Genomic DNA, 21,604 nt, shown 5'->3' with positions numbered 1-21,604 from the left:
AGTTGCGTATATCTGCAGATATAGGGTTAAGCCCCCAGGCCGATCGACAAGGCTTCTCCGTCACTGGGGGTCCCTAATACTAGGTATGGGTCCGGGGTGCAGGACCCCATAACGTCGGCACAGGTCGGCTACCCCAGGTCAGCACACAGGTGAGAATTAATAAGGGTTAATAAGAAGCACAGAAGTGCTATGTAAGTGGTGTGATTAAAATAATACAAAAATATATACAAAGTGATAGGGAAAATCATAAGTGTTAATAAAGTGTTAGGGTGTGCCGACCTGAAGCAGCCCAGTCATACCGACACAGGGGCCACCGCACCCCACACCCACCCCATAAATAATTACAAATATGTCTGGGTTAAATTCCCAGTGTAAGGCCACATGGTAATGGCTCCTACAGCATCTGAGAGCCAGCTTACCTGGAGATACGCCTAGCTTCTCCTATGGCACTCTGGAGTCAGCAATCCCTCCTAATGATGACCCATCCATGCCTCTCTAAATACAATGCACAAAATGGTAAGCTGCTCAATCAGATTGTGATGTCACTCAGGTGCTAAAAGGGAGGGGTAATTCTGTGTAGGAAAAAACAATGTGTTCCCTAATGCACACCGAGTGAAAAATATTTTACTACATAATAGTCAGATAATACGGAGATCTTAGTTGCGTATATCTGCAGATATAGGGTTAAGCCCCCAGGCCGATCGACAAGGCTTCTCCGTCACTGGGGGTCCCTAATACTAGGTATGGGTCCAGGGTGCAGGACCCCATAACGTCGGCACAGGTCGGCTACCCCAGGTCAGCACACAGGTGAGAATTAATAAGGGTTAATAAGAAGCACAGAAGTGCTATGTAAGTGGTGTGATTAAAATAATACAAAAATATATACAAAGTGATAGGGAAAATGATAAGTGTTAATAAAGTGTTAGGGTGTGCCGACCTGAAGCAGCCCAGCCATACCGACACAGGGGCCACCGCACCCCACACCCACCCCATAAATAATTACAAATATGTCTGGGTTAAATTCCCAGTGTAAGGCCACATGGTAATGGCTCCTACAGCATCTGAGAGCCAGCTTACCTGGAGATACCCCTAGCTTCTCCTATGGCACTCTGGAGTCAGCAATCCCTCCTAATGCTGACCCATCCATGCCTCTCTAAATACAATGCACAAAATGGTAAGCTGCTCAATCAGATTGTGATGTCACTCAGGTGCTAAAAGGGAGGGGTAATTCTGTGTAGGAAAAAACAATGTGTTCCCTAATGCACACCGAGTGAAAAATATTTTACTACATAATAGTCAGATAATACGGAGATCTTAGTTGCGTATATCTGCAGATATAGGGTTAAGCCCCCAGGCCGATCGACAAGGCTTCTCCGTCACTGGGGGTCCCTAATACTAGGTATGGGTCCAGGGTGCAGGACCCCATAACGTCGGCACAGGTCGGCTACCCCAGGTCAGCACACAGGTGAGAATTAATAAGGGTTAATAAGAAGCACAGAAGTGCTATGTAAGTGGTGTGATTAAAATAATACAAAAATATATACAAAGTGATAGGGAAAATCATAAGTGTTAATAAAGTGTTAGGGTGTGCCGACCTGAAGCAGCCCAGCCATACTGACACAGGGGCCACCGCACCCCACACCCACCCCATAAATAATTACAAATATGTCTGGGTTAAATTCCCAGTGTAAGGCCACATGGTAATGGCTCCTACAGCATCTGAGAGCCAGCTTACCTGGAGATACTCCTAGCTTCTCCTATGGCACTCTGGAGTCAGCAATCCCTCCTAATGCTGACCCATCCATGCCTCTCTAAATACAATGCACAAAATAGTAAGCTGCTCAATCAGATTGTGATGTCACTCAGGTGCTAAAAGGGAGGGGTAATTCTGTGTAGGAAAAAACAATGTGTTCCCTAATGCACACCGAGTGAAAAATAAGATTTTACTTACCGATAAATCTATTTCTCGTAGTTCGTAGTGGATGCTGGGACTCCGTAAGGACCATGGGGAATAGCGGCTCCGCAGGAGACAGGGCACAAGAATAAAAGCTTTAGGATCAGGTGGTGTGCACTGGCTCCTCCCCCTATGACCCTCCTCCAAGCCTCAGTTAGGATACTGTGCCCGGACGAGCGTACATAATAAGGAAGGATATTGAATCCCGGGTAAGACTCATACCAGCCACACCAATCACACCGTACAACTTGTGATCTGAACCCAGTTAACAGTATGATAAAACGAAAAGGAGCCTCTGAAAAGATGGCTCACAACAATAATAACCCGAATTTTTGTAACAATAACTATATACAAGTATTGCAGACAATCCGCACTTGGGATGGGCGCCCAGCATCCACTACGGACTACGAGAAATAGATTTATCGGTAAGTAAAATCTTATTTTCTCTGACGTCCTAGTGGATGCTGGGACTCCGTAAGGACCATGGGGATTATACCAAAGCTCCCAAACGGGCGGGAGAGTGCGGATGACTCTGCAGCACCGAATGAGAGAACTCCAGGTCCTCCTCAGCCAGGGTATCAAATTTGTAGAATTTTGCAAACGTGTTTGCCCCTGACCAAGTAGCTGCTCGGCAAAGTTGTAAAGCCGAGACCCCTCGGGCAGCCGCCCAAGATGAGCCCACTTTCCTTGTGGAATGGGCTTTTACCGATTTTGGCTGTGGCAGGCCCGCCACAGAATGTGCAAGCTGAATTGTACTACAAATCCAACGAGCAATCGTCTGCTTAGAAGCAGGAGCACCCAGCTTGTTGGGTGCATACAGGATAAACAGCGAGTCAGATTTTCTGACTCCAGCCGTCCTGGAAACATATATTTTCAGGGCCCTGACAACGTCAAGCAACTTGGAGTCCTCCAAGTCCCTAGTAGCCGCAGGTACCACAATAGGTTGGTTCATGTGAAATGCAGAAACCACCTTAGGTAGAAATTGAGGACGAGTCCTCAATTCTGCCCTGTCAGAATGAAAAATTAAGTAAGGACTTTTATATGATAAAGCCGCCAATTCTGACACACGACTGGCTGAAGCCAGGGCTAACAGCATCGTCACCTTCCATGTGAGATATTTGAAGTCCACAGTGGTGAGTGGTTCAAACCAATGTGACTTTAGAAAACTCAACACAACATTGAGATCCCAAGGTGCCACTGGAGGCACAAAAGGAGGCTGTATATGCAGTACCCCTTTTACAAATGTCTGAACTTCAGGCATTGAAGCCAGTTCTTTCTGGAAGAAAATCGACAGGGCCGAAATTTGAACCTTAATGGACCCTAATTTTAGGCCCATAGATAGTCCTGTTTGCAGGAAATGGAGGAAACGACCCAGTTGAAATTCCTCTGTAGGGGCCTTCTTGGCCTCACACCACGCAACATATTTTCGCCAAATGCGGTGATAATGTTTTGCGGTTACGTCCTTCCTGGCCTTGACCAGGGTAGGGATGACTTCATCTGGAATGCTTTTTTCCCTCAGGATCCGGCGTTCAACCGCCATGCCGTCAAACGCAGCCGCGGTAAGTCTTGGAACAGACAAGGCCCCTGCTGGAGCAGGTCCTTTCTCAGAGGTAGAGGCCACGGTTCGTCCGTGAGCATCTATTGAAGTTCCGGGTACCAAGTCCTTCTTGGCCAATCCGGAGCCACGAGTATAGTTCTTACTCCTCTCCTTCTTATGATTCTCAGTACCTTTGGTATGAGAGGCAGAGGAGGGAACACATACACTGACTGGTACACCCACGGCGTTACCAGGGCGTCCACCGCTATTGCCTGAGGGTCCCTTGACCTGGCGCAATATCTGTCTAGTTTTTTGTTTAGACGGGACGCCATCATGTCCACCTTTGGTTCTTCCCAACGGTTTACTATCAGGTGGAAGACTTCTGGGTGAAGTCCCCACTCTCCCAGGTGGAGGTCGTGTCTGCTGAGGAAGTCTGCTTCCCAGTTGTCCACTCCCGGAATGAACACTGCTGACAGTGCTATCACATGATTTTCCGCCCAGCGAAGAATCCTTGCAGCTTCTGCCATTGCCCTCCTGCTTCTCGTGCCGCCCTGTCTGTTTACGTGGGCGACTGACGTGATGTTGTCCGATTGGATCAATACCGCCTGACCTTGAAGCAGGGGTTTCGCTTGACTTAGGGCATTGTAAATGGCCCTTAGTTCCAGAATGTTTATATGAAGAGATGCTTCCATGCTTGACCACAAGCCCTGGAAATTTCTTCCCTGTGTGACTGCTCCCCAGCCTCTCAGGCTTGCATCCGTGGTCACCAGGATCCAATCCTGAATGCCAAATCTGCGGCCCTCTAGTAGATGAGCACTCTGCAGCCACCACAGAAGAGACACCCTTGTCCTTGGCGACAGGGTTATCCGCTGATGCATCTGAAGATGCGATCCGGACCATTTGTCCAGCAGATCCCACTGAAAAGTTCTTGCATTGAATCTTCCGAATGGAATCGCTTCGTAAGAAGCCACCATTTTTCCCAGGACCCTCGTGCACTGATGCACTGACACCTGGCCTGGTTTTAGGAGGTTCCTGACTAGCTCGGATAACTCCCTGGCCTTCTCCTCCGGGAGAAACACCTTTTTCTGGACTGTGTCCAGAATCATTCCTAGGAACAGTAGACGTGTCGTAGGAATCAGCTGCGATTTTGGAATATTTAGGATCCACCCGTGCTGACGTAACACTACCTGAGATAGTGCTACTCCGACTTCTAACTGTTCCCTGGACCTTGCCCTTATCAGGAGATCGTCCAAGTAAGGGATAATTAAGATGCCTTTTCTTCGAAGAAGAATCATCATTTCGGCCATTACCTTGGTAAAGACCCGAGGTGCCGTGGACAACCCAAACGGCAGCGTCTGAAACTGATAATGACAGTTTTGTACAACAAACCTGAGGTACCCTTGGTGAGACGGGTAGATTGGGACGTGGAGATAAGCATCCTTGATGTCCAGAGACACCATATAGTCCCCTTCTTCCAGGTTTGCTATCACCACTCTGAGTGATTCCATCTTGAATTTGAACCTCTTTAAGTAAGTGTTCAAGGATTTCAGATTTAAAATTGGTCTCACCGAGCCGTCCGGCTTCGGTACCACAAACAGCGTGGAATAATACCCCTTTCCCTGTTGTAGGAGGGGTACCTTGATTATCACCTGCTGGGAATACAGCTTGTGAATGGCTTCCAAAACTGCCTCCCTGTCGGAGGGAGACTTTGGTAGAGCAGACTTCAGGAACCGGCGAGGGGGAAACGCCTCGAATTCCAGTTTGTACCCCTGCGATATTACCTGTAGAATCCAGGGGTCCACTTGCGAGTGAGCCCACTGCGCGTTGAAATTCTTGAGACGGGCCCCCACCATGTCTGAGTCTGCTTGTAAAGCCCCAGCGTCATGCTGAAGACTTGGCAGAAGCAGGGGAGGGCTTCTGCTCCTGGGAAGCGGCTGCATGGTGCAGTCTTTTTCCCCTTCCTCTGCCCCGGGGCAGGAAGGAATGGCCTTTAGCTCGCTTGTACTTATGGGAACGAAAGGACTGAGTTTGAAAAGACGGTGTCTTTTTCTGCTGATGTGAAGTGACCTGGGGTAAAAAGGTGGATTTTCCAGCCGTTGCCGTGGCCACCAGGTCCGATAGACCAGCCCCAAATAACTCCTCCCCTTTATACGGCAATACTTCCATATGTCGTTTTGAATCCGCATCGCCTGACCACTGTCGCGTCCATAACGCTCTTCTGGCAGAAATGGACATAGCACTTACTCTTGATGCCAGGGTGCAGATATCCCTCTGTGCATCACGCATATATAGTAATGCATCCTTCAAATGCTCTATAGTTAGCAGTATATTGTCCCTATCCAGGGTATCAATATTTTCAGTCAGGGAATCCGACCACGCGACTCCAGCACTGCACATCCAGGCTGAAGCGATTGCTGGTCGCAGTATAACACCAGTATGTGTGTATATACTTTTAAGAATATTTTCCAGCCTTCTATCTGCTGGTTCCTTGAGGGTGGCCGTATCAGGAGACGGTAACGCTACTTGTTTAGATAAACGTGTGAGCGCCTTATCTACCCTAGGGGGTGTTTCCCAACGCGTCCTAACCTCTGACGGGAAAGGATATAGTGCCAATAATTTTTTAGAAATTAGCAGTTTTTTGTCGGGGGAAACCCACGCTTTATCACACACCTCATTTAACTCATCTGACTCAGGGAAAACTATTGGTAGTTTTTTCACACCCCACATAATACCCTTCTTTGTGGTACTTGTAGTGTCAGAAATGTTCAATGCCTCCTTCATTGCCGTAATCATGTAACGTGTGGCCCTACTGGACATTACGTTTGTCTCCTCACCGTCGACACTAGACTCAGTATCTGTGTCTGGGTCTGTGTCGACCCACTGAGGTAACGGGCGTTTTAGGGCCCCTGACGGTGTCTGAGACGCCTGGACAGGCACTAATTGATTTGCCGGCTGTCTCATGTCATCAACCGTTTTTTGCAAAGTGCTGACATTATCACTTAATTCTTTAAATACGATCATCCAGTCAGGTGTCGACACCCTAGGGGGTGACATCACTAACCCAGGCAATTGCTCCGCCTCCACATCATTTTCCTCCTCATACATGTCGACACACACGTACCGACACACAGCACACACACCGGGAATGCTCTGATAGAGGACAGGACCCCACAAGCCCTTTGGAGAGACAGAGGGAGAGTCTGCCAGCACACACCAAGCGCTTATAACCTTATATAAGTGTTATTCCCTTATAGCTGCTGTTTATATAATTTTTAGCTGCCAATAGTGCCCCCCCTTCTCTTTTTTACCCTGATTCTGTAGCAAGTCTGCAGGGGAGAGTCAGGGAGCCGTCCTTCCAGCGGAGCTGTGAGGGAAAATGGCGCTTGTGTGCTGAGGAGATAGGCTCCGCCCCTTCACGACGTCCTTATCTCCCGCTCTTTTCTGTAATAATGGCAGGGGTTAAAATACATCCATATAGCCCAAGAGCTATATGTGATGTATTCTTTTGCCAACCTAAGGTATCATCTGTTATATTGCGTCTCAGGGCGCTCCCCCCAGCGCCCTGCACCCTCAGTGACCGGAGTGTGAAGTGTGCTGAGAGCAATGGCGCACAGCTGCGGTGCTGTGCGCTACCTTAGTCTGAAGACAGGATCGTCTTCTGCCGCCGATTTCACCGGACCTCTTCGCTCTTCTGGCTCTGTAAGGGGGCCGGCGGCGCGGCTCCGGGACCCATCCAGGCTGAACCTGTGATCGTCCCTCTGGAGCTAATGTCCAGTAGCCTAAGAAACCCGATCCACTCTGCACGCAGGTGAGTCCGTTTCTTCTCCCCTTAGTCCCACGATGCAGTGAGCCTGTTGCCAGCAGGACTCACTGAAAATAAAAAACCTAAAATAAACTTTTATTCTAAGCAGCTCAGGAGAGCCACCTAGCCTGCACCCTTCTCGTTCGGGCACAAAAATCTAACTGAGGCTTGGAGGAGGGTCATAGGGGGAGGAGCCAGTGCACACCACCTGATCCTAAAGCTTTTATTCTTGTGCCCTGTCTCCTGCGGAGCCGCTATTCCCCATGGTCCTTACGGAGTCCCAGCATCCACTAGGACGTCAGAGAAAATATTTTACTACATAATAGTCAGATAATACGGAGATCTTAGTTGCGTATATCTGCAGATATAGGGTTAAGCCCCCAGGCCGATCGACAAGGCTTCTCCGTCACAGGGGGTACCATGGGGTATAGACGGTTCCGCCGGAGCCTTCGGCACTTTAAGACTTTTCAACAGTGTGAACTGGCTCCTCCCTCTATGCCCCTCCTCCAGACCTCAGTTTAAAAATTGTACCCGGGAGACTGGATGCACACCAGTGGAGCTCTAGAGAGTTCTGCTGGAAAAGACTTTGTTAGGTTTTTTATTTTACAGGGAAGCTGCTGGCAACAGCTTCCCTGCTTCGTGGGACTTAGTGGGGGAAGTAGGAACCAACTTCTCAATTAGTTCAATGGCTCTGCTTCCGCTGACAGGACACCATTAGCTCCTGAAGGGTACTGAACACAGCCCTTGCCTGGCTACAGCTCACTCCCACAGCACTGCCGCCACCCCCTAACAGAAGTCAGAAGGCTTGTGAGTATTTACCGGAGACCTGCGGAGAGGGGTCCTCCGGTCATCGTGGCGGTATAAAGGTACCAGCGCAGCGCGGGACGCTGCGCAGAAACATGTCTCTCAGCACAAGGGTGCAGAGCGCGCGATGGGGGGGGGGGCGCGCTCTGGGGGACATGTTAAAATCCTTACTCTCACTGGCATAGCAGTACATACATGTGAGCCGCTGATGCACATACCCTGCCAGTATAAATATTTTAATCACTGAGGTAGAATCGCACCATTACAGGGGGGCGGGGCTTCTCCTCAGACTTGCCAATAACACTCATTGGGCGCCATTTTCTCCTGCAGAACCGCCAGAGTGCTGATCCTGAACGCTGCTTCTCCTCACACATCGCTGATACAAGTACCAGGGTGTTACAGAAGGAGAGGGGAGCACATATTGCATTAGGTCTGCGGACTTAATATTGGAAGACAGCGCTGTGGTTGTGTGTACTGTATGCAATACATATAGGGCGCGTGGTGTGGACTGGCAAATCCCTCTGGGTCCCTCTGACAGACGTTAGTGTAGGTCTGTCCCCAATAGCTCCCCTGTGTGTGAGTGGTGTGACTGTACACGTGTGTACCATGTCTAGAGAAAGCTCTTCCCCAGAGGAACCCATTTTGGATGCACAAGAGTGTTCTGAGCCTGTGTGGGTGAGAAAGCTGCAGAGTAATATGTCTAAGCTAGCAAAGAAATTCTCTGAGTATGAACAACAGACAAAGTATTGGAGACAGTCTGTGGAGGACAGACTGTTTGCTGATCCCTCCACGTCATCCACTCGGGACCCCTCCAGTTCCCAGAAAAGGTCTCTGGCACAGATTATGCAAAGGGACACTGACACAGATTCCGACACTGAGGTCGACACTGGGGATTTGAGAGGGGTAGACCCCAAACTAGCCAAGAGCATTCAATGTATGATAGTCGCTATAAAAGAGGTGTTAGAATTAACTGACACAACACCTGCACCTGAGGAAAAAGATTATTTTAAATTAAATAAAAAACAGGTGGTGACTTTTCCTCCATCTAAGGACTTAAATGCATTCTTTGTAGAATCCTGGTCTAAGCCAGAACAGAAGTTTGCTATTCCTAGAAGGTTGCATGTAGCGTACCCTTTCCCTGAAGAGGACAGGCGTAAGTGGGAGTCACCCCTCCCCCCCCCCCCCCCCCAAAATGGTAGACAACTCAGTCTCTTGGCTGTCGAAGAAAATAATTTTGCCTGCCCCAGGTTCAGCTTCATTAAAAGAACCTGCTGACCGCAAGTTAGAGATGACTTTAAAGTAGTGATGTGCACCGGAAATTTTTCGGCTTTTGTGTTTTGGTTTTGGATTCGGTTCCGCGGCCGTGTTTTGGATTCAGACGCGTTTTGGCAAATCCTCCCTGAAAATGTTTTGTCGGATTCAGGTGTGTTTTGGATTTGGGTGTTTTTTTTTTACAAAAAACCCTCAAAAACAGCTTAAATCACAGAATTTGGGGGTCATTTTTATCCCATAGTATTATTAACCTCAATAACCATAATTTACACTCATTTTCAGTCTATTCTCAACACCTCACACCTCACAATATTATTTTTAGTCCTAAAATTTGCACCAAGGTCGCTGGATGACTAAGCTAAGCGACCCAAGTGGCCGACACAAACACCTGGCCCATCTAGGAGTGGCACTGCAGTGTCAGGCAGGATGGCACTTCAAAAAAAAAGTCCCCAAACAGCACATGATGCAAAGAAAAAAAGAGGTGCACTAAGGTCGCTGGATGGCTAAGCTAAGCGACACAAGTGGCTGACACAAACACCTAGCCCATCTAGGAGTGGCACTGCAGTGTCAGGTAGGATGGCACTTCAAAAAAATAGCCCCCAAACAGCACATGATGCAAAGAAAAAAAGAGGTGCAATGAGGTAGCTGTGTGACTAAGCTAAGCGACCCTAGTGGCCGACACAAACACCTGGCCCATCTAGGAGTGGCACTGCAGTGTCAGACAGGATGGCAGATTTAAAAAATTGTCCCCAAACAGCACATGATGCAAAGAAAAAAAGAGGTGCACCAAGGTCGCTGGATGGCTAAGCTAAGCGACACAAGTGGCCAACACAAACACCTGGCCCATCTAGGAGTGGCACTGCAGTGTCAGGCATGATGGCACTTCAAAAAAATAGTCCCCATACAGCACATGATGCAAAGAAAAAAAGAGGTGCACCAATGTCGCTGGATGGCTAAGCTAAGCGACACAAGTAGCCGACACAAACACCTGGCCCATCTAGGAGTGGCACTGCAGTGTCAGGCAGGATGGCACTTAAAAAAAATAGTCCCCAATGCATCATGCATCATGTAGTCCCCCACATGATGCAAAGAAAAAAAGAGGCGCAATGAGGTAGCTGTGTGACTAAGCTAAGCGACCCAAGTGGCCGACACAAACACCTGGCCCATCTAGGAGTGGCACTGCAGTTTCCTAGCGAGAGGATGAGTGCTTCCATCCTCATGTGAATCTGAACCACTAGCCATGAACATAGGCCAGGGCCTCAGCCGTTCCTTGCCACTCCGTGTCGTAAATGGCATATTGGCAAGTTTACGCTTCTCCTCAGACGCTTTTAATTTTGATTTTTGGGTCATTTTACTGAACTTTTGTTTTTTGGATTTTACATGCTCTCTACTATGACATTGGGCATCGGCCTTGGCAGACGACATTGATGGCATTTCATCGTCTCAGCCATGACTAGTGGCAGCAGCTTCAGCACGAGGTGGAAGTGGATCTTGATCTTTCCCTATTTTACCCTCCACATTTTTGTTCTCCATTTTTTAATGTGTGGAATTATATGCCAGTATCAATAGCAATGGCCTACTACTATATATACTGCGCACTACTGAAATGCACCACAGGTATGGATGGATAGTATACTTGACGACACAGAGGTAGGTAGAGCAGTGGCCTACTGTACCGTACTGCTATATACTATATACTGATGGTCAGCAAACTGTGCAAAACTGAAATGCACCACAGGTATGGATGGATAGTATACTTGACGACACAGAGGTAGGTAGAGCAGTGGCCTACTGTACTGTACTGCTATATACTATATACTGGTGGTCAGCAAACTGTGCAAAACTGAAATGCACCACAGGTATGGATGGATAGTATACTTGACGACACAGAGGTAGGTAGAGCAGTGGCCTTCTGTACCGTACTGCTATATATTATATACTGGTGGTCAGCAAACTGTGCACAACTGAAATGCACCACAGGTATGGATGGATAGTATACTTGACGACACAGAGGTAGGTAGAGCAGTGGCCTTCTGTACCGTACTGCTATATATTATATACTGATGGTCAGCAAACTGTGCAAAACTGAAATGCACCACAGGTATGGATGGATAGTATTCTTGACGACACAAAGGTAGGTAGAGCAGTGGCCTTCTGTACCGTACTGCTATATATTATATACTGGTGGTCAGCAAACTGTGCAAAACTGAAATGCACCACAGGTATGGATGGATAGTATACTTGACGACACAGAGGTAGGTAGAGCAGTGGCCTTCTGTACCGTACTGCTATATATTATATACTGGTGGTCAGCAAAATTGTGCACTGTACTCCTACTATATACTACAATGCAGCACAGATATGGAGCGTTTTTCAGGCAGAGAACGTATAATACTGATGGTCACTGGTCAGCAAAACTCTGCACTGTACTCCTCCTATATAATACTGCTGGTCCCCAGTCCCCACAATAAAGCATTGTGAGCACAGATATATGCAGCACACTGAGCACAGATATGGAGCGTTTTTCAGGCAGAGAACGTATAATACTGGTGGTCACTGGTCAGCAAAACTCTGCACTGTACTCCTCCTATATAATACTGCTGGTCCCCAGTCCCCACAATAAAGCAGTGTGAGCACAGATATATGCAGCACACTTAGCACAGATATGGAGCGTTTTTCAGGCAGAGAACGTATAATACTGGTGGTCAGTGGTCAGCAAAACTCTGCACTGTACTCCTCCTATATAATACTGCTGGTCCCCAGTCCCCACAATAAAGCAGTGAGCACAGATATTAGCAGCCACCTGAATAAAACTGAGAAGACGCCAGCCACGTCCTCTCACTATCATTTCCAATGCATGAGTGAAAACTGGTGGCGACGCGCGGCTCCTTACTGTATATAGAATCCGAATCTTGCGAGAATCCGACCGCGGGATGATGATGTTCGGGCGCGCTCGGGTTAACCGAGCAAGGCGGGAAGGTTCGAATCTGCCTCGGAACACGTGTAAAAAGGGTGAAGTTCGGGGGGGGGGGGGGGGGTTTGGATTCCGAGGATCCGAACCCGCTCATCACTACTTTAAAGTCCATCTATATAGCTACGAGTACGTTACTCAGGCCCACAATTGCTTCTGCGTGGGTAGGTAACACAGTGGAAAAATGGGCAGACAACTTGATTGTTAATATTGACGCTGTCGATAAAGATGATATGCTTCTAATTCTAGGTCATATCAAAGATTCTGCATGTTACTTAGTTGAGGCTATGAAGGATGTTGGTTTACTGGGTTCAAGATCCTCTGCTACGGCAATTTCAGCCTGCAGGGCACTCTGGATACGCCAATGGAATGCTGATGCAGAATCCAAAGGAAATATTGAGGCGCTCCCTTACAATGGTGAGGCCCTCTTTGGAGACAAGCTGGATGCCATGATATCAACTACTACATCTGGCAAACCAGCATTTCTGCCGTCGGCAGCTGCACCGGCTAGAAAAGTGTATCATTCTCATACTATGCAGTCCTTTCGGCCCAACAAGTACAAAAAGGCAAAGGCTACCCCCTTCTTCGCAGGAAGAGGTTGAGGAAGAGATAGGAAACCTACAACACCATCAGGCTCGCAGGAGCAGAAGTCAACAGCTACTTCTGCTAAAACCACAGCATGACGCTGGGACTCCCCTGCGGGAGTGCGAGCGGGTGGAGGCGCGTCTACTGTTCTTAAGCCAGATCTGTGTTCACTCAGATCTGGATCCTTGGGTATTACAGATAGTTTCCCAAGGTTACAAGTTGGAATTTCAGGACCTTTCCCCATGCCGATTTTTCAAATCAGCCTTACCAGTTTCTGTTCAGGACAGAACAAAAGTGCTGAACGCAATACAGAAAATTACGCCAAGACGAAGTAATTTCCTTGGTTCCTACCGAACAACAGAACCAAGGATTTTATTCAAGCCTGTTTGTAGTGTCGAAGCCGGATGGCTCGGTCAGACCGATTTTAGACTTAAAATCTCTGAACCTTTTTTTGAAAAGGTTCAAATTCAAGATGGAGTCCCTGAGAGCGGTGATCTTCAGCTTGGAGGAAAAAGAATTTCTGGTGTCGGTGGACATCAAGGGTGCTTATTTTCATGTTCCCATTTTTCCTCCGCATCAAGCATGCCTGAGGTTTGCGATTCAAGACTGCCACTACCAGTTCCAAACATTACCTTTCGGGCTCTCCACGGCTCCGAGAATATTTACCAAGGTGATGGCGGAGATGATGGTTCTCCTTCACAAGAAAGGACTCAAAATAATTCCATACTTGGACGATCTCCTCATAAAAGCGAGATCCAGGGAGAAGTTAGTCCAGGACATAGCACTATCCCTGACGGTGCTTCAACGGCACGGTTGGATCATCAACTTTCCAAAATCACAATTGGAACAGACGATGAGGTTATCATTTCTGGGAATGATACTGGACACAGAGAGTATTTCTACTGGTGGAAAAGGCTCAAGTGATCCAGAGCATGGTTAAGCAAATTTTGAGACCAGAACGAGTATCAGTGCATTCGCCTGCTGGGGAAAATGGTGGCGGCTTACGAGGCTCTACAATATGGCCGATTCCATGCCAGGGTGTTCCAGTGGGACATACTGGACAAGTGGCCTGGATCACATCTACACATGCATCAACGGATAATCTTGTCAACGAAAGCTAGAATTTCGCTCTTGTGGTGGCTACAAAGTTCTCACCTCCTGGAGGGACGCAGGTTCAGGATTCATGCCTGGATCCTGGTGACCACAGATGCAAGTCTCCGAGGTTAGGGAGCAGTCACGCAAGGGTAAAGCTTCCAAGGAAGATGGTCAAGTCAAGAAGTACTCCTTCACATAAACATTCTGGAATTGAGAGCTGTGTACAACAGCCTTCATGAAGCGGCACACCTTCTTCAAGGTCGTCCCGTACAGATCCAGTCAGACAATGTAACGGCAGTAGCTTACATAAACCGTCAAGGCGGAACAAAAAGCAGAGCGGCAATGGCAGAGGTGACAAAAATACTCCTCTGGGCAGAGAGACATGCAAAAGCTCTGTCGGCAATTTTCATTCCGGGAGTGGACAACTGGGAAGCAGACTTCCTCAGCAGACACGATCTCCATCCAGGAGAATGGGGCCTCCACCCAGAGGTCTTTTCGGAGGTATCAAGTCATTGGGGCGTTCCTCAAGTAGATATGATGGCATCACATCTCAACAAGAAGCTTCAGAAATATTGTTCCAGGTCGAGAGACCCACAAGCAATAGCAATAGATGCACTGGTGACTCAGTGGGTGTTCCAGTCGGTGTATCTGTTCCCTCCACTTCCACTAATACCAAAAGTTCTCAAGATCATCAGAAGAACAAGGGTTCGAGCAATTCTCATTGCTCCAGACTGGCCAAGAAGGGCTTGGTATCCAGATCTTCCGGAGTTATTACTGGAAGATCCTCGGCCCCTTCCTCTTCGCAAGGACCTGCTTCAGCAGGGGCCGTTAGTTTATCAAGACTTACCGTGGCTGCGTTTGACGGCATGGCTGTTGAGCGCCAGATCCTAGCCCGTAAGGGTATTCCCAATGAAGTCATTCCCACACTTATTCTGGCCAGGAAAGGTGTAACGTCCAAACATTACCATCGTATTTGGAGGAAATACGTATCTTGGTGTGAATTCAAGAAGTCTCCTGCGGTGGAGTTTCAATTAGGACGTCTTCTCCTATTTATACAGGCGGGTGTGGATGCTATCTTGAGATTAGGGTCTATCAAGGTCCAAATTTCGGCCTTGTCCATTTTCTTTCAGAAACAGTTGGCTTCCCTTCCTGAGGTCCAGACGTTCGTGAAAGGGGTTCTGCGCATCCAACCTCCCTTTGTGCCTCCTGCGGCGCCATGGGATCTTGATGTGGTGTTGCAGTTCCTTAAATCGGACTGGTTTGAGCCTCTGCAAGAGGTGGAGTTGAAGTTTCTCACTTGGAAAGTGGTCATGATGTTGGCCTTGGCTTCAGGCAGACGATTGTCTGAATTAGGAGCTCTGTCACACAAGAGTCCTTATTTGATTTTTCATGAAGATAGGGCTGAACTGAGAACACATCAGCATTTTCTTCCGAAGGCTGTGTCTTCTTTCCATATCAATCAACCTGTGGTGGTGCCAGTGGCTTCTGACACCTTAGCCGTTTCAAAGTCCTTGGATGTCGTCAGAGCGTTAAGGACCTATGTTGCAAGAACGGCTCGGATAAGTAAAACAGAATCTTTGTTTTTCCTCTATGACCCCAACAGGATTGGGGGTCCTGCTTCTAAGCAGACTATTGCGCGCTGGATCAGAGGTACCATTCAGCATGCTCATTCCACGGCTGGATTGCCGTTACCGACTTTGGTAAAAGCCCACTCTACCAGGAAAGTGGGTTCGTCCTGGGCGGCTGCCCGGGATGTCTCGGCATTGCAAATCTGCCGAGCTGCTACTTGGGTTATGTTAAAGGCCATGTTAGGCGGCATGGTTTTTTTTGTATGGTGTGAGCTGGTGTGAATCTCGCCCAGAGGCGTATCTAGCACAGGGTGAGCAGGGCAGGTGCCTTGGGCGCCATGGCAGCCCCAGCAGAGGGGGGCGCCACCGGCACCTGCACGGCCCGCTCGCCCCATGCGACAGGGATTCCGCCGGCGCTACCCGCGGCGCACTCCCTGTCTCCGCGGCTGCTGTGCCTGTCACATAGTACAGGCAGCGGCAGCCAGGAGCCTCGCCCCCCCCCCCTCCGCAAAATCTACATTTTGCGTGCGCGACCGCGGCGCACATCCGAAGGGAAGAAAGGTCACCACATGAAGCACATGTGGGAGCAGAACGGGGAGCCGCGAGTGCTTTCAGAGAGTGAGGGCGGGCTCTAGCAGTGCACACTGTTGCCTGTCCCCTCTCTTTCTCCTCAACGCTGCAGGTAAACATAAAAAAGAACTGGCACTAAGGGGCAATGTATCTGGCACTGCGGGGCAATGTAACTGGCACTGTGGGGCATGTATCTGGCACTGTGGGGCATTGTAACTGGCACTGTGGGGCAATGTAACTGGCACTGGGGCATGTATCTGACACTGTGGGGCATGTATGTGGCACTGTGGGGCATGTATCTGGTACTGTGGGGCAATGTAACTGGCACTGTGGGGCATTGTAACTGACACTGTGGGGCATTGTAACTGGCACTGTGCGGCAATGTAACTGGCACTGTGGGACATGTATCTGGCACTGTGGGGCAATGTAACTGGCACTGTGGGGCATTGTAACTGGCACTGTGGGGCAATGTAACTGGCACTGTGGGGCATGTATCTGGCACTGTGGGGCATGTATATGGCACTGTGGGGCATTGTAACTGGCACTATGGGGCAATGTAACTGGCACTGTGGGGCATGTAACTGGCTCTGTGGGGCATTTTCAGTGACCCCACCCCTTCTGGTGCATGGCCACACCCCTTCTGGTGCGTGGCCACACCCATTTTCCGACGCGCGTGCCTTCGGCGCACGCACATACTCCTTTTGGTGGTTTTTTTTTTTTTTGGGGGGGGGGGGGGGGGCGCCTCTCTTCATCTTGCCCTGGGCTCCGAAAACCCTAGTTACGCCTCTGATCTCGCCACTAGTTTAATTTAAATTCTTCTCTCGAAAATGTCCGTCTCCTCGGGCACAGTTCCTATACTGAGGTCTGGAGGAGGGGCATAGAGGGAGGAACCAGTTCACACTGTTGAAAAGTCTTAAAGTGCCGAAGGCTCCTGCGGAACCGTCTATACCCCATGGTACTAAAATGGACCCCAGCATCCTCTACGGACTACGAGAAAAGGATTTACCGGTAGGTAATTAAAATCTTATTATTTAAATAATATAGGCCCTCATTCCGAGTTGTTCGCTCGCAAGCTGCTTTTAGCAGCATTGCACACGCTAAGCCGCCGCCTACTGGGAGTGAATCTTAGCTTAGCAGAATTGCAAACGAAAGATTCTCAAAATTGCGAATAGAAATTTCTTAGCAGTTTCTGAGTAGCTCGACACTTACTCTGCCACTGCGATCAGTTCAGTCAGTTTCGTTCCTGGTTTGACGTCACAAACACACCCAGCGTTCGCCCAGACACTCCCCCGTTTCTCCAGCCACTCCCGCGTTTTTCCCAGAAACGGCAGCGTTTTTTCACATACACCCATAAAACGGTCAGTTCCCGCCCAGAAACACCCACTTCCTGTCAATCACACTCCGATCACCAGAACGAAAAAAAAACCTCGTAATGCCGTGAGTAAAATCAAATTTACTTGACGCAGCCGCAGTGCGAACATTGCACATGCGCAGTTAGCAGAAAATCGCACTGATGCGAAGAAAAATAACGAGCGAACAACTCGGAATGAGGGCCATAGTGTACTTTAGCACCCAATACTCCTGACCATCCAGCATAAGGCACATGCAGCAACATGCTGCATAGTAAATGTAAGTGTGGGTATGCTGCTGGCTGGATCTCAGTGCAGCACTCTCATCATTCATTATCAGTGATATCAGCTCAGTTGTGCCTGTGTTCTCGGCACAGCAGAGCTGAACTGGATCCAAAGATCCCTCTCAGCAGAAGACCTGACGTTCACCAATATATGTTGCCTGTGCATTCCATTTTGGGTGCACAAATCCACATATGTTGCCATTTTGGATACAAACAGTGCTGAAGAAACAGATTGACAGAGGCCAGGCAGTTAGCTGGTAGTAAGGGGGGTACACACGGAGAGATCTGTACTTAATTTCTAAGCAATCTGACTAGATTGCTTAGAAATGAAGCACGGATCTCTCCGTGTGTATGCCTATAGTGATAACGATGCACGGCCCCATGCATCGCTATCACCGTTACTAGATTGGCCTACATGCAGGCACAATCTAGTCAGGTCGCTTACTTCACTTCTGTGTGAAGTGACCGCCCCCTCCCCTCCGTTGTGTATCCCCCAGTAGAGTCTGTGCAGTCTGAGTTGTAGTAGAGGAGGACATCATGTGATGTAGGCTAATCAAAGTGCAAGAGGTTATTAGGTTAATGGGGTGATTGAGGCTGCATGAGGACATATATGTTAATGCTCATTTTAGTTGCTAAATATTCACCTTTATGCTACTCTATGAAAATCATTTTTCACTGTCCCATGCATGACAGGCATACATGTTTTTATTGTATTTTGTGCCATGCTTATGTGGTCTAACCACATAAAACTTAATTGATACAGTTATGTTTATTGTCACATCTTTGTTTTACAAGCACCAGCATCATCTAGCATTCATCAGTATGCTGGCTCTTAGTTATTGCTTCCCATGAGTGTTGTGTCTGTTGTCTTGAAGTCTTGTAGGTTATAGCCCGTACACACTGGCCAATTGCCGGCCGAAGTGCGCGATGGCCGATACGGCCGACGGACACCCCGGCGGCGGTTGGGAAGGGGGGGGGGGGGTGAAGTTTCTTCACTCCCCTCGGCCCCATAGCCCTGATATTGTCCATATTGGCTTGCAGGCATAAAAAAGCCGGCACCAACGATGAACGAGCACGGGACTGCGCATCGTTCACCGTTGGTGCATACACACTGAAAGATATGAACGATATCGTTCATATCTTTCAGTGTAATCGGCCAGTGTGTAGGGCCCATTACTTGGATTCCACTTGCGATGTAGAGCTGCTGCCAGCTGTCCAGGTGGCTGTTGTAAGAGGCAGTGATAATGAAGATGAGCCATGAGAAGGTAGATGACTATGAAGGCTATCTGGTATGTGTACATGTCCTGCTATTGTTGTTCTAAATAGAATACTTCATTATTACTGAATAAAATAGAACACAAGTGAGTAGGTTTTTTTTTTTGGGGGGGGGGGGGGGTTTGTACCTCAATTGCAAATATGGGGACAAAATATCAAAAGAAGATTTCACCACAGCAGTTACTGGGAAATCATTTTTAGAATCAACTTTTCATTGATATATTTGTTAGAAAATGCTGTAAATGTACACATGGAGAGCCAGGATACCATGTGTGTGTGATAAAATTACTTTTAGCAATGCGTAGTTAGCAATGCAGTAGTGGTACTGAAAAGGTTACTTTTTCCTGCATCTTCTTATGAGCAGAAATCTGTGTGAAACCATTTTAGGGCATTGAAGACCTGTCTGCACTCTGTATGTCCTCTCCTTCTTCCCATCTCTGGCTGCTCAGTGTAGATTTAATAGTTTGACCCCTAGGTCAAGAGGCTATGACTGCTTCTCATTGGCTGTATGGTACTTTCCCACACTGTGCCCATGTGTTGAACTCAGTATGAACATAGCAAAAACGTTCCCAAAACTGGAACAGGACAGGTCCTGTGATGCTCAGCATACGGGAGCAGAGGTCGATGAGTCTGTGGAAATTGCATCATACTCTACATTTAATAGATTTTTGTTCTTATTGGTTTTGTGGGAGTAATTAGTAGTATCACTTTCAATGTATAATGCACTATATAATTAGGAGACTGTTGATTCACTAAAAATGTTGCCACTATGGCACTCGTACAGTTGAACGTACAACAGTGTTTTTGTTTTGCAAATAATATATACTTCCATGCAGATGTGCTCCAAAAATGCATATGCATACAGACGTATCTTATGCAAACTGTCACACACCATCAGGCCCGAGGACAGGGGGGGTACAAAGGGTACACCCGTGCCGGGCTCCGAGGTTCTAAGGGGCCCAAAGGTTGGGAGGGGTACTAACTATAGTTACGGCATCTGGTAGTGCATCAAATAACAGAACGGCGGGCATCTGCGGACGGCGGTGCAATGCTGACCCTCCGGTAACAGAAACCCCATGGTCACCTGATCCGGTCCCCAAACTGTGTGTATGTGGGAATGACGTCATGACGCAATGCGCTGTGCCCGTCCAACCCCGTCCACCCTTCCCCGTTCTGTCCCTGCCGTGCATACACTGCATGCAGTCTTAATAGAGGAGCAGGGGAATAGGCATGACTGACTGGAGCTGGTGCCAGCGCCGGCCAGCATATCGGCGCTACCAGGCTGTTGGTGGTAACAACTTGGTTCAGTGTGCTATATTATATTTAATTATATGGTAATTTATTAAATATATTTTTATTATAGCTATTAAATATATAGTTAAATTATATATTAGTATTTATTGGCACATGCATGGGGGATTTGTGGGTCTGGGGTCATGGGGTCAAGAGGGAGAGGAGGTGGGCCCAGACATGTCAGTGTGATTTATGTTGCCGGCCCTGCACACCATACATTTACATTGTATGTCTTGCAGGTGCTCGAGGCAGAGCTGAATTATCGCTTTGGGGGCCAGGGCACTTTAAATCGTAAACACTCGGGTTGAAGTCAGTTATAATGGAAGTCGGGTACCTAGGGTTTTTGGATTTTGGTAATATATAGGTTGGGGAGGAGGTTGTTGGAAAAATGTGTTATTTGTGAAAAAAATTTGATTGTGCGTATTTCAGCAACTTTTCTTTCGTATCACGAGTCAACAATGCGCGCCCTTCTACCTACATCACTGCCACGACCATTTGAAATTTTTTTCCAAGGCATTGTGAAATCTCAACAAAAATGTAATTGACTTACATTTATAGATGTTATTGACGCTTACCTATGAATAAGTCTATCACGTTACACAGTACAGTACACATGTGCTGTGATGTTCTGCTCTGCGCTATTGAAGCACATACTCCTGACATTGGGGGTCATTCCGAGTTGTTCGCTCGTTGCTGATTATCGCTATGCTGCGATTTGTTGCTAATTGCGCATGCGCAAGGCACGCAGGGCGCATGCACTTAGTTATTTAACTAAAAACTTAGCAGTTTTGCTGTGGATCCTGCGGCGCTTTTCAGTCGCACTGCTGATCGGTGAATGATTGACAGGAAAGGGGCGTTTCTGGGTGGTAACTGAGCGTTTTCCGGGAGTGTGCTAAAAAATGCAGGCGTGTCAGGGAAAAACGCGGGAGTGTCTGGAGAAACGGGGGAGTGGCTGGCCAAACGCAGGGCGTGTTTGTGACGTCAAACCAGGAACTAAACGGACTGAGCTGATCGCAATCTGTGAGTAGGTCTGGAGCTACTCAGAAACTGCAAAGAATTATTTATTAGCAGTTCTGCTAATCTTTCGTTCGCAATTCTGCTAAGCTAAGATACACTCCCAGAGGGCGGCGGCCTAGCGTGTGCAATGCTGCTAAAAGCAGCTAGCGAGCGAACAACTCGGAATGAGGGCCCTTGTCGACTTGCCGAAAGCAGTGCAGGGGACCCCTACCCATTGTGCTCCGTCCA

The 21,604-nt window shown here is 48.1% G+C and overlaps 1 protein-coding gene across 1 annotated transcript in view; it reads right to left on the bottom strand.

Annotated features, from left to right (window-relative positions):
* REN (renin) overlaps positions 1-20,179 on the bottom strand; it is a 117,107-nt gene extending 96,928 nt beyond the window's left edge. Inside the window, exon 1 of the mRNA XM_063957271.1 lies at positions 20,050-20,179. The gene's annotated coding sequence lies outside the window, so the exon portion shown is untranslated. The remainder of the gene's footprint in view (positions 1-20,049) is intronic.
* Positions 20,180-21,604: the final 1,425 nt, after the last annotated feature.

This window comes from Pseudophryne corroboree, chromosome 2 (genome assembly GCF_028390025.1).
Source record: "Pseudophryne corroboree isolate aPseCor3 chromosome 2, aPseCor3.hap2, whole genome shotgun sequence".
NCBI classification, from domain to species: Eukaryota; Metazoa; Chordata; class Amphibia; order Anura; family Myobatrachidae; genus Pseudophryne; species Pseudophryne corroboree.
The sequence above is the reverse complement of the archived record's forward strand: the minus strand, read 5'-3'. Positions and strand labels throughout refer to the sequence as shown.